At 34.1% G+C, this 11,795-nt stretch overlaps 1 long non-coding RNA gene across 1 annotated transcript; it reads right to left on the bottom strand.

Annotated features, from left to right (window-relative positions):
- Positions 1-10,602: 10,602 nt before the first annotated feature.
- LOC120114318 lies at positions 10,603-11,558 on the bottom strand. The gene is made up of 3 exons (XR_005515382.1): positions 11,439-11,558; positions 10,848-10,967; positions 10,603-10,730 (listed from the first exon to the last, which is right to left on the bottom strand). It is a non-coding gene; the product is annotated as an uncharacterized LOC120114318 (long non-coding RNA).
- Positions 11,559-11,795: the final 237 nt, after the last annotated feature.

Raw genomic sequence — 11,795 nt, 5'->3', positions numbered from 1 at the left:
TTAATGGTCGATTAGTGTAGCATATAAGGTGAGTGCATTCTTACCTATTTATTTATATTGTTACAATACGAGGAAGACTTGTGATAAGTCTACCTCTAATGTTTTCGAAATAAAATGAATATGAATTTATTAGGAAATAATTTCAAAATATTTTCTGAAATGATTTACGAATGATTTTGGGTATGAAGCGCCTAATTACTCTGATTTATGTTATGATTAATTTTTTATGGTGTTTTATATCTGATTTGGATTATTAAGCCCATTTTATTTGCATTGACAGTTAATGGTACGATTGGCATGCCATGAGGTTGAGTGATTATGTATCTGGTACATTTATGTACATATATCTTGCACTATTTGTGCATCATGGGCTTCACGATGTATTGACATTGCGAGTTTCCATTTTATGAGTTTTGTTGCAATATAGTGATGATGTGTTCTACAGTGCCAATATTTATGTTTGGCACCAAGAGTGCATTTTTTTCTTGCAGTTACGACTGCATATTGTGCACGCACTCGTTCTGAATCATGTACCTTATATTCTTAGTTGTGTACTTTGGCCTATTTGGTAAAATGGAAACATGTAGGATTGATTAATTTATTCAAAGTAAATCTTTCTTTGAATATTCCAATATGTGAATATGGATTGATATTATGAATGATATTTTCAGGTTTTTTATGAAAGATATAAATTATTCTTTCTTTATCATGTACTTATATTTTATATAAGACATTTTCTGTAAGAAATAATTTATTTATTCATTTATGTCGATGTGATTTATTTTTAATAATACCTCACTAAGTTGTTACTTAGCGTATGAATATTGAATGCATAGGTAAAGGTAAATATCAGTCAGTGCAGTAGGGAGCATAGCGAGCATGGTTGTTTGAGGATCGCACCTATTCCAGTATCAGTATGGTATTAACCACTTTTGACTTATCTAGTTGACATGTATATTAAATATATGTATTTGGTTGCTCTGGTAAATTACTTTATAAGTCGGATTGTATAATATAAATTAGTATGAATTTTGCTGGACGGGTTACTGAGTCGGATCGGATCAGACAAGTCTGATCAGGCCAACAGGTCAGTTTGACCCGCTTTTAAAAGTTTCACCAGGTGATGGATTATCCCCATATGCAGCGACAGTGTGTAAGGGTTCGTGCGGGGCCATATAGGGCTGGAAAAATTATGAAAAATTTTCTAAAATTATTCTAAGCAATTTTAGGGAACTTACCTAGCTCAATTAACAATGGTGAATGACGAAGAGCCTGATTACGTTGCGACAGAAAATTGATGTTGGTCACCTCTCCACAGGCAGACGACCACGACAGCAAAAAACAACACTAGTGAACTCGAGACGATAGAAGGATTCCAATGGTATAAAAGGTGTTGAAAATGGAGTTACGAACGATGATGAAACGTCGTTTAAAGTTTTTCTGGGAAAGTTTCTATAAAAGGAAAGTTGGGAGAGAGAGATAGTGTTTGGTTTCCATAAATATAAACTTTATGGTTTGGGAAGGTTTTAAGCTTCCAAAATTAGTAAATGGAAAATTCATGCCATAAGTCCTCCAACTTTTGTTATTTCTTTATTTGGACTTGAATTTAATTAAAAATTTGTTTTGGTCTATGAGTTTAACCAAAATTTCAATTTAGTCCCCGAAATAAAATCACAAAAATTTTAGTCTTGAAATTGGGGTGTGACAGTTGACGTCGTATGTTCTTGTTCAAACTCCTTTTAGATTTGGACACATTTTTATAGAACCCAAGATAAATCTAAGTCTAAACGAAAACATACGACCTGGACCCAATTACCTCTACTACTATAACCTTTACACACCTAAGCCACTCATCTAAAAAACAATCTTAAACCTCATCATTCACCAAAATGACAATTATAAGCTTCCCTAACCTCAATATGGAAATGATATAACTTATTTTGGTGTCTAGCTACCTAGGTTAACTCTTCATTCATAGTGGCAAATTCAGAAATATTTTTAAGGGTAAATATCTTTATTAATAATATAAATATTTTGTACATGGACGAACACATAAAATTTTAAGATGGATACAACCATTAAAATAGAAAACTAATAGAAAGAAAATCAAATTGCAAGATAAACACCTATCTACCATAAATACTATATACATCCGCCACTAGCATCTTACTAGTCCTATCTCGTTTAATCTCCTTCAACCACTTGACACCTTATCATACATGGCTAAAATGTATAAAGGCCACAATGAGAAAAAAAGTAAATGATGCTCTTTTTTTTGGGTTACTCTTTCGGTTCTCAAAGTTTTGTTTTGACTAATACGGGATCGATCCGGGTTATACACCTGGTTTTGGTGGATGAATCTCCCGACGGAGATCTTCTGCTTGCATAAAGACTTAAACTCGAGACTTCCAAAAGTAAAGATGCTCTTTGATTCTCATGTATCTAGTCAGATATACATCTTTCTTACAACAAACTTTTATATGTCCCGTGCTGAACCACCTTTAACTATCATTCTAAACTCTTTATTCACAATTATTTTATACAAAATTGAAATAAGTAAATACTCTATTTTATCTATTTCACATAAAAAATGCTTAGAACACCGAGTATTAAAAAGCGAAGAAATATCAGAATGAAACAAAACAAAGCAGAGCACTAAATGTGGTGAAGAGAATTAAATAAAAGAAAAGAAAGAGTAAGAGAAAAATGTTGGCAATAGAAAGAAAAAAGGCATAATAAAGAATACATACAAGGGTTCCATAAATCCAAGGGGGGCAAAGGTAATGGCAATGGATGGCGGCGATTTTGAGGAGGCGACGAGAGGGGGAGGGAGAGGAAGATGCAAGTTTCTTTCATTTCGTGTGTTGTGGGAGGAATAGGAAGAGAACGAAACTTGTTATAGAGGGGTGAATGTACAAAGAAAAAAAGAAAACACAATTGAAAGTGGCATCTGGTGAAGCCACATGGCGTACCATCAATGGTTAGGTAGGAGAGAAAGAGGAGGAGGAAGGCGTAGGGTTGGTTTCCCTTACTATCTCTCTCTTTCACGCGCTGTCATGTCAGTGGTAACTCCATCCGTCCCCCTATTACCTCGACGAATCCGTATCGTATGTTTCCTCTCTCTCTATAAAACCCTCAATCCTTTCTCTCTACAACTTCCCTCTTTTTTTTGGAGTTTAGTTTATAATTATTATTAATTTGTCATACTCTCTATATTTATTTCATTTTCTCTCGTGTCTTCACCTTTTTTCTCTCTTTCTCGTATCTCTCTATTTGTTTCCTTCTTCTCTACTTTGTTATACCGTAATACCCCCTTTCCTCTCCTCTATCTATCTATATTCACTATATCTTTCAATCTGTTACTCTTGATATTATTATGCTTGGTTTTAATTCTTTGATCCATGAAGTGTTGGTAAGCTTCTTTTCCCATCTGGCTATTGATTTTATTTTCCTTTTTGGCTTAGGGTTTTCTAATTTAGGTGCTTTGAGCTGCATGTTCTGTCTATTATGATGTTTTCTTGCATTTTCTGTGTCATTTTTCATGTTGGAGGTCTATGTTTATGTTGGATTGAATTGAATTTTGGTTGTTTTTGTAGTAATTTTAGAATTGAGGTTATGTGAGTGAGTTTGTGAATGAAGGTGAGTTTCTTCAGAAGGGATGTTCAATTCAATGTAAGCCGAATGTTTATTGCATATATTGAAAATTTGAAGCTCATTGCTCAATTTTGATCGTTTTTCGTGTTAATTTGCTTTGCATTTGATGAAATCATGTGGTTTTGATGCTCATTCATAGGCTAGACTAGATAATAGCTCGAAGTTGTTACATTTCCCAAGCTGTTTTAATTTACTCTTAGGATTTAGGCTTGCACTTGTTCTTGTTGCTTGTTCAACTGAATGTTCAGGAATGTGTCAAACCACCCTCATTGTTGTTTCTTATTTTTGTTTATTCATTTTTCATCCCAAATATGGTGTATAGATTAATTATGATACTTCTATCATATTATTTGATTCCATTGTTGTCTCTACTTTATATGGGATATCTAGTTCAACTATGGTTTGACTATTATATTCACCCTTTTATCTAAACCGTAGTGGCTCTCTTTTTGCATGAACATGGATTAATTCATTGACTTTAGTTTTATGAATTTTTTGATATTGGTACTTCAACTTTGGCATTTTAGAAACAAACACCGAGAATAAAACGGGTTTCGAAGTTTCCTAGTAGGATTTATCGCAGGTGAAGTTGAATAAAAATTAGAAATGACTACTCTAGAGTTTGGTTGAGACGTTGTTTAGAAACATGAATAATTGGGCAATTCAATATCATGGATTTATGTTTTAATGAATTCAGTATGATTTCCCTCCTTCTCTCTCTCCCCCCTCTCTCTTCTTCTTTTTTAGTAAATAAAGTTTTTTTTTCTTTTCAAACTGCTTTCAATAAGTTTAGTGCATGTTTCACCCTCCTTTGGAATCACACTACTTTTCATACATGTTTTTAATCACTTTTAAGGCTTCTAATCTCTTATTTACATCTTTGACAAGTCAAATATACGAGTAAACCTCAATAAAAACTCATATTTAAACATATCACTCAAAAACCCATTTTCTTCAATCTCAAATAAATCATTTATTTCTTAGTTTTAATCCTCTTTAAATCTTCCTTAAGCTTCGACATGACTTAAGGTTTCAAGAGAAAACCAAAAACGAAAGGAAAAACTAGCTTGATGAAGCCTTACCTTTGGCATGTATTAAAAACATGAATATTTGCCACATGTCAAAGTAGTATATTTTCAACAGTTACTATATCTGAACCAATATCACAAACATAATTCTCCTCTGAAAGTCTGCTTGGATTTACTACAATTACAAAATCATCAGAAAGAACATCTTCTAAAGGTGTTGCAGATGCATGATGCAAAACACTAGTATTATCACCTTGAACCCGACATCCTAGAACCCGATTAACTTATAAAGTAGAAAAGTGTGAAATTTGGGGAAAATGACGAGTGATCAACCACAAAAGTAAAGAGTCTATAACCAAACTAACCTGCAGAAGTTCAATGGGAACTTTATCCAAGTCAATGGACAGGTGTGCTGCAGCCTCAGGAAGCTTCTACTCAAGACATTAGCAATATCGAATAATCAGTAGAAAGAATTCCAATAGTAGTCACATTAATGTGATCACATCATAAATAAGAAACGCTCACTTATGAAGACAACAACTGTATTTTATAAGGAATATGTTATGACCCTGCGAGAGAAGAAGAATAATCGAATGAAATAGAGTAATGGAGAGTAACGAAGAGAAGAAAGGGATTTCAAGAAAACTGAGATTTCATTCATTTGTAATCATTCCCTAGGCCCTACATAGTATATTTCTTTATATATTTACATTGTACCAACCCATTTACCAGCTGGCAATACAATTATCTCTTACATTTTGATTCCCTTACAGGTGTTGCTGGGTGCTATTGGCATGACTCCCTTCACTGTTGGCAGTACCCATTTCCTCAATTAAAATCCCTACTCTATTTCCAATTTCCCTAATTCTCCTCCGTCTTCTCCGATTTATGTATCTCTCATGATCATGACAATACCCTCTCATGAAATGATCTTTGTTCCCAAGGATCAAAACCTAATAATTGTGCCTTAAGCACGATATATTTTACCCCAATGACATTTTCCAACCTTAAGTTCGTCCACTGTTGCTGATTGTACTTCTTATCCCTATATTTGTCAAACTTCATAGCAGATTGGACCTTCAACTGTCCTTTATGTCCAAACTTGAAAGGCTCCAATGAGGTAATGCGTTGATCTCCATATTCCTTTTTCAAAAAACTATCATAATTCACTGTTTACACCTTTGAGGACTCATATAACAAGTTATATGCTACTAACCCTATGCAATGTAAAATGATATAGGTACTATAGACCCTTGCTGTCATCCTTAATCATTTTCGAAGAGCAAGTGAGGTTTGATGGTAAGACTGAAACTTCAGGTAAATTTTTTCATCTTTCTTTATAGCTCTGTCTGTCAATTTAGTATTCACATAAAGCTTCATCGTTCCTCGAGTCTTCTGAAGTCTTTATTTTAGTACCTGATCTTGCTTTCTCTAGTGTCTATCATTTTTTGTATTGATTGAACAATAGAATGTCTACCATTTTCCTTACTCACGGTTGCAGCAATCAACACTGTTATTTTAAATTCCCAGAATCTTTTCATGCTATTAGTAGTCACTTTCGAGTTGCAACCTTCATATGTGCAACTAGTTAGAATTGTACCAGGGAATCTAATCTCAACATGTTCTTTGACTTCTACTTGATCTTTGTTGCCTTTAATGTTGGTTTCCCCTCCTTTTATGACCTGAAGTTGTTGTTTTAATACTGATTCTTGCTTTCTCTAGTTTCTAGCATTTTCTGTACTGATTGAACAATAGACTATCTACCATTTTCCTTACTCAAGGTTTCAACAATCAACATTGTTATTTTAAATTCCCACACTGTTATTTTAAATTCTCATAATCTTTTCATGCTATTGGTAGTCACTTCCGAGCTGCAACCTTCATATGTGCAACTAGTTAGAATTGTACCAGGGAATGTAATCTCAACATGCTATTTGACTTATACTTGATCTTTGTTTCCTTTAATATTGGCTTCCCCTCCTTTTATGACATTCCCCCTTCCTTTAGATGATCCTTGTCCCAAAGGATCAAACATTTTCTATATTACGGTTATTTGCATCACAATTTGTTTCCTAAGAAAGCCTAATATGAGATATAGTCATTTTGGCAGAAGATGCCACATTTCCAATAGCACCACTAGGAATTTGGATAACTTTTATCCCATGCTTTGTATCAACAGTGTTATTATTGTATTCAGTGGAATCAATTGTCATAAGATCCTTTTTTTGTGGTTCTATTGATTCATGGAACAAATGTTTGACATCAAAAAGACATTGCTTAATCTTTGCAAGGGCCTTATGCCTTTGTCCGAAAACATAAATCGCATATGACGTTGGACTGTTAGCAGCAGGGTTATCAACTTTAACATTCCCAAACAATTCTTCAAAATCCAAAACCCCTAAAATTATGAAAAGACAATGTTCCAAGGTAGTCTTGTGAATATCATACTTAGGCTCAAAGCCATCAGTCTTTGTTCTTTCTTGTTGTTTTAGTTCATCTTTCGAAGCTGTAATTAACCGTAAGAAATAAGCACTAGGTTTCTATGGTGCTAAAAGATAGGTGATCATGTTCCTACCAAGCTTCAGTATAATAGCACTAGAGATTCTTAGCTTACCACATTCATCCGCATTAAATGTAGCCATCAAAGTGAGAGGAAGAGAATTAAGAAATATAACGTCAGGAAAGCCACTTCAAATGGTTATAGATAATGTACCCGGATCCCCATCAACTAACTCCAAAAAAAGAAGGCCTCAAATTTCCAGAATAGGTAATTAAATACGATACCTCAAGTAGAAACGGGTGCTTCATTTCACTATGACTAAGATTCACAACGTTTATTTGAAAAACATGGTGTTCTTTATAGGAGAATAAGTCTTTACCTTACTTAAAGTTGACAGCTGCAGTTTCACCATCAAGGAAAACTTCATGCCTTTTCCACCATGAACGATGATAATTGACGGAAACAAAATTTTAAGCCAGCGTCATGGGTTAATTGATCAAGCCCTCAAAATTTCCAGCAGTTGAGTCAGTATGAGACGTCGAATTTGCGTGTGCTTTACTTGATAGGGTTATTGTTGATGATACAGGTGTCGATGATCCATCAAAAGAATGTATGCCACAATGATTCAATCTACATTTATCTAGAAGTTGTAACACTAAATATTTAAGTTGTTGACTCGCACTAACTATAACATAATGTGCCATCTCTTCAGTCCCAATTTCAAGTACAAATGATCTTGGATCATGGTGTACATTTCTCAATTGATGATCGTTTCTCCTCCATCCTGTATCATAGTAAGTGGCAGTTCTCTTTCTTATTCTTCTGGAATCTTCATTTCATCAGTCTTAGGACGGATAGGAGCACTTACCTGAGCATTATCTGAAAGGGTTTGCTCTTTTTCCTCAACATCCACTAGATTTTCCTACGAAATCAATTTGCCAAACCTAATCAAATTATCGTTTTGTTGTAGTCATGAATCATCTTTCACGGTACTAGTGATGGATGGAATTGCATTAAATATTCTTGTTGGCATTTTATCAAACACTTTATACTCAGCATTTGTGTCTTCTATTGCCACCAATAACATCTTCTCAGTTTCAGGGCTTGGTGCCGCTTTATCATTTCTCTTTCCTGTCAAGTCCCTTAGAATTGACTCCAAACGACCCTTATTCATTGCAATCATTATCTCCAGGTACTGATCTTGCTTCACTAGCTTTGATAAGTCTTCAATCTGCTGTTGAATCGGTGAAAGAATAGAGGATTCAGTTATTTCTTTGCCAGGATTTATGGCTCTGGATACCAATTGTTATGACCCTGCGAGAGAAGAAGAATGGAGATTAAAGAAGAGAATAAAGGGATTTCAAGAAAAAATGAGATTTCATTCATTTCCAATCATGTCATAAGCCCTACCTAGTACATTGCTTTATATATTTAAATTGTACCAACCTATTTACCAACTGGCAATACAACTGTCTCTAACATTTTGATTCCCTTACAGGTGTTGTTGGGTGTTGTTGGCGTGACTCCCTTCACTGCTGGCAATACACATCTCCTCAATTGAAATACCTAACCCTATTCCCAATTTCCTAATTCTTCCCATCTTCTCCAATTTTTGTCTCTCATGATCATAATAGAATCATATACTAGTGCATTAATGTGTGTATCACATATATAAGGCATGAACTTAAGGAAAATGACTTAAATGTCCAAAATAAACAAATAGTACTAAATTTATGCAAGCACTAATAAGAAAGAAGACCATCCTAAGATGTAGTTGTATATTTATTCTTCAATGGGGAAATAATTATATCAGACAACAGGATTTAAGGACATTTATCATTTATCAAACTGATTTAAACCAAAAGCTTGAACACCAACTTAAAATCGCCAGACAACTTAAACTAGATATTCTAGTTAAAATATGCAGAACATGTGAAGTATAGAAGAAGAAATTGTTCAATTATTATCTCTCCCCAAAGAATATTGTTGCAAACTTTTACTCTAGACTAACATGTCCCCACAATCACATATGCAAGAGCACATTTAAGAAAGAATAATCCATTTAATCACAAATACTTCTAGAGGACAAAAAAATTCTACACTGACTTGTTAAAAAAACACGTAAACATTATCATCCTCTATATCATTCACTCCAACACTCACCTGAGCACATAAAAGAAAATAAAAAACTTCCAACCAACAAGTAGGGCAGGGGGAACCTAGAAGATTAGAACATACCTAATTTTTCCTGAGAATCAAAATTCTTGCTCCCGTCATCATCCTTTGACAAGATGCACAAATATGACTTTTACTAGTTTCAGGATCAATATTATTTTCTTTAGAACCTTTCTTTTTGGAAGTACTAACATCGATGTTACCCTTATCTCTCTTATTCTTCTTTTGACTTGCGTCACTACTAACTTTCTTCTTTCTTTTTCTATTTTTCCTTTTCGTTAAACCAATTGCAAGAACAATTTTGTTTCTGGGTGACTCATTATCACAAGACGATTCATTCTTCAGTTCAATTGCTTCTTCTTTTTACTCTGATGAAGGCTAAATTCTGATGAAGGCATTAAGTATTTTTTCAAGGAAAAATCTCCACGTTTTTTTACAAAAGGATACATAGGATATTTATATACAAGAATTAGAGATCTAGATAAAATAGGAGTCATCTACAAATTAGGAGATAGTTTTAGAGATAAGTTAGGACACAGATTCAAACACTACTCACAATTTGTGTTCTTTACAATCACACATGTAGGGTTCCTAAACTTTGAGACGCAATCCCATGCCGCATCGGCATCTAGATAGTTATTATATGACATTTCCTGCAACAAGATTAAAAAATGTATTAAGGATATACCATGGAATAACACAGCGGATAACTAAATTGGAAAACACAATCATAACATTCAACTATTTGCAAAGGACTTCATGTCCTCAACCACCACAGTGAAATGGAACAGAAACATAACAGGACACTCTTCAACATAGTATAAATTCTATCGTTGTTTGCATGGTAAGAACCAATTGGAAAGGAAAATGTATGGTTCGACTGAAAAGTCTCATATCCTGTAATAGAGTTTACCAGCAAAGCATCTAAATAAAAAAATGGTGCAAGCAAATACTTTCTTGAAAAATAAAAAAAGAGGGAATATGATTCCATAATTATCTATTATTTTAACTTATCAACAAGCATGACTAAGTCAAGAGCATAACAATATAGCATTAAGAACTAAATCACCTTCCCATGGTGTTGAACAGCTGTTGCAATACCACCAGCTAATACATGCTTGCAAATACGACTACATACTAGAACATGAAACTACATAACAATGATTCCAGCTAATACACAACTTGGGCAAATGAATACACCAAGCAAATAACATTTCACTAGTCACTACTAATAGTTACCTTTGCAGCAGCTCTAATCATTGCAGGACCACCAATATCAATATTCTCGATGCCATCGTCAAATCCAATTCTTCCAGTAGAAGTAACCTTATCATAAAACGGGTACAAGTTCACAACCACCACATCAAACATACCTGAACGTAAACAATTTTAGCTAAAAGAAAAGGGAAAGTTTAATACCATACTTGGAAAAGAAACACTTATCCATTAAGGAGTTTCATTTCACCACAAGGTTAGAAGTTAGAACTAACCAATGCCATGCTTATTAAGAGCTTCCATGTGATGCTTTTGGTCTCTTCTAGCACGAATACCACCATGTATGTTGGGCTGTAGTGTTTTCACATGACCAGTGTTTTCACATGACTGTCAAGCTATAAAATACACTCAGTCAATCTCTAAACTTAATGAGCTTTAAATTTGAAACTAATATTTAAGAGGTATAAAAGGTTGGGTCTTGTGTATCTCATTTTCGTATTAAAAAATTTATCAGTAAAATAGTTAAAATCAAGATCAAGTTGCAAAACTGCTTCCTAAATTATCAGTAAGGACGTCATTATCACTTCAGCTAATTCTTTTTTATCCCCTTAAATATTCATGGATGCCCGAACAAGCTAAATTGCTCAGACTCTTCATTTTTTATTAAGTACCCGAGACTGACACACTTGGATTTGAGGATATGACAATCTAAGGGTCCTCTAAATACATAAAAAAGCTTTGAAAAATCTAGCCATACTCATGCCCAACACCTACACAATTACACACGAGTCAAGTAACATAGCTAACAAGGCTATGGAACATTAATTAAGAAATATAGAACATCATAAAATAATAACCACGGTTACCATTTCATTGAAATAAGTAAGCTGCTCACATTGGTTACAGAGACAACAACATTTTCTAAGGCAGATGCAATTCCTCCAGTTGAAACAATTGTGCCTTATTTATGACATCTTGTTCACGTATAATCGCTCATTTCCTCTAGCAGTCCACAATAGTCAATGTAAAAGGTTATACTTTTCCCTACATTTTCTCTTCCAAAGAAGAAAAATGAATAAGCAACAAAGGTCCATAGTAAACGATGAAACAAAACATGAAAATATCCAAACAAAAAAGGGGTTATTTATTTACCCTACTTATTGAATGCCATTGCCAAGCAAGGCCAAGTCTTTCTTGTCTAAAAAAGATATTAGTGTTCGCTT

Source organism: Hibiscus syriacus, unplaced genomic scaffold (genome assembly GCF_006381635.1).
Source record: "Hibiscus syriacus cultivar Baekdansim isolate YM2019G1 unplaced genomic scaffold, ASM638163v2 tig00110221_pilon, whole genome shotgun sequence".
Lineage (NCBI taxonomy): Eukaryota > Viridiplantae > Streptophyta > Magnoliopsida > Malvales > Malvaceae > Hibiscus > Hibiscus syriacus.
The sequence above is the reverse complement of the archived record's forward strand: the minus strand, read 5'-3'. Positions and strand labels throughout refer to the sequence as shown.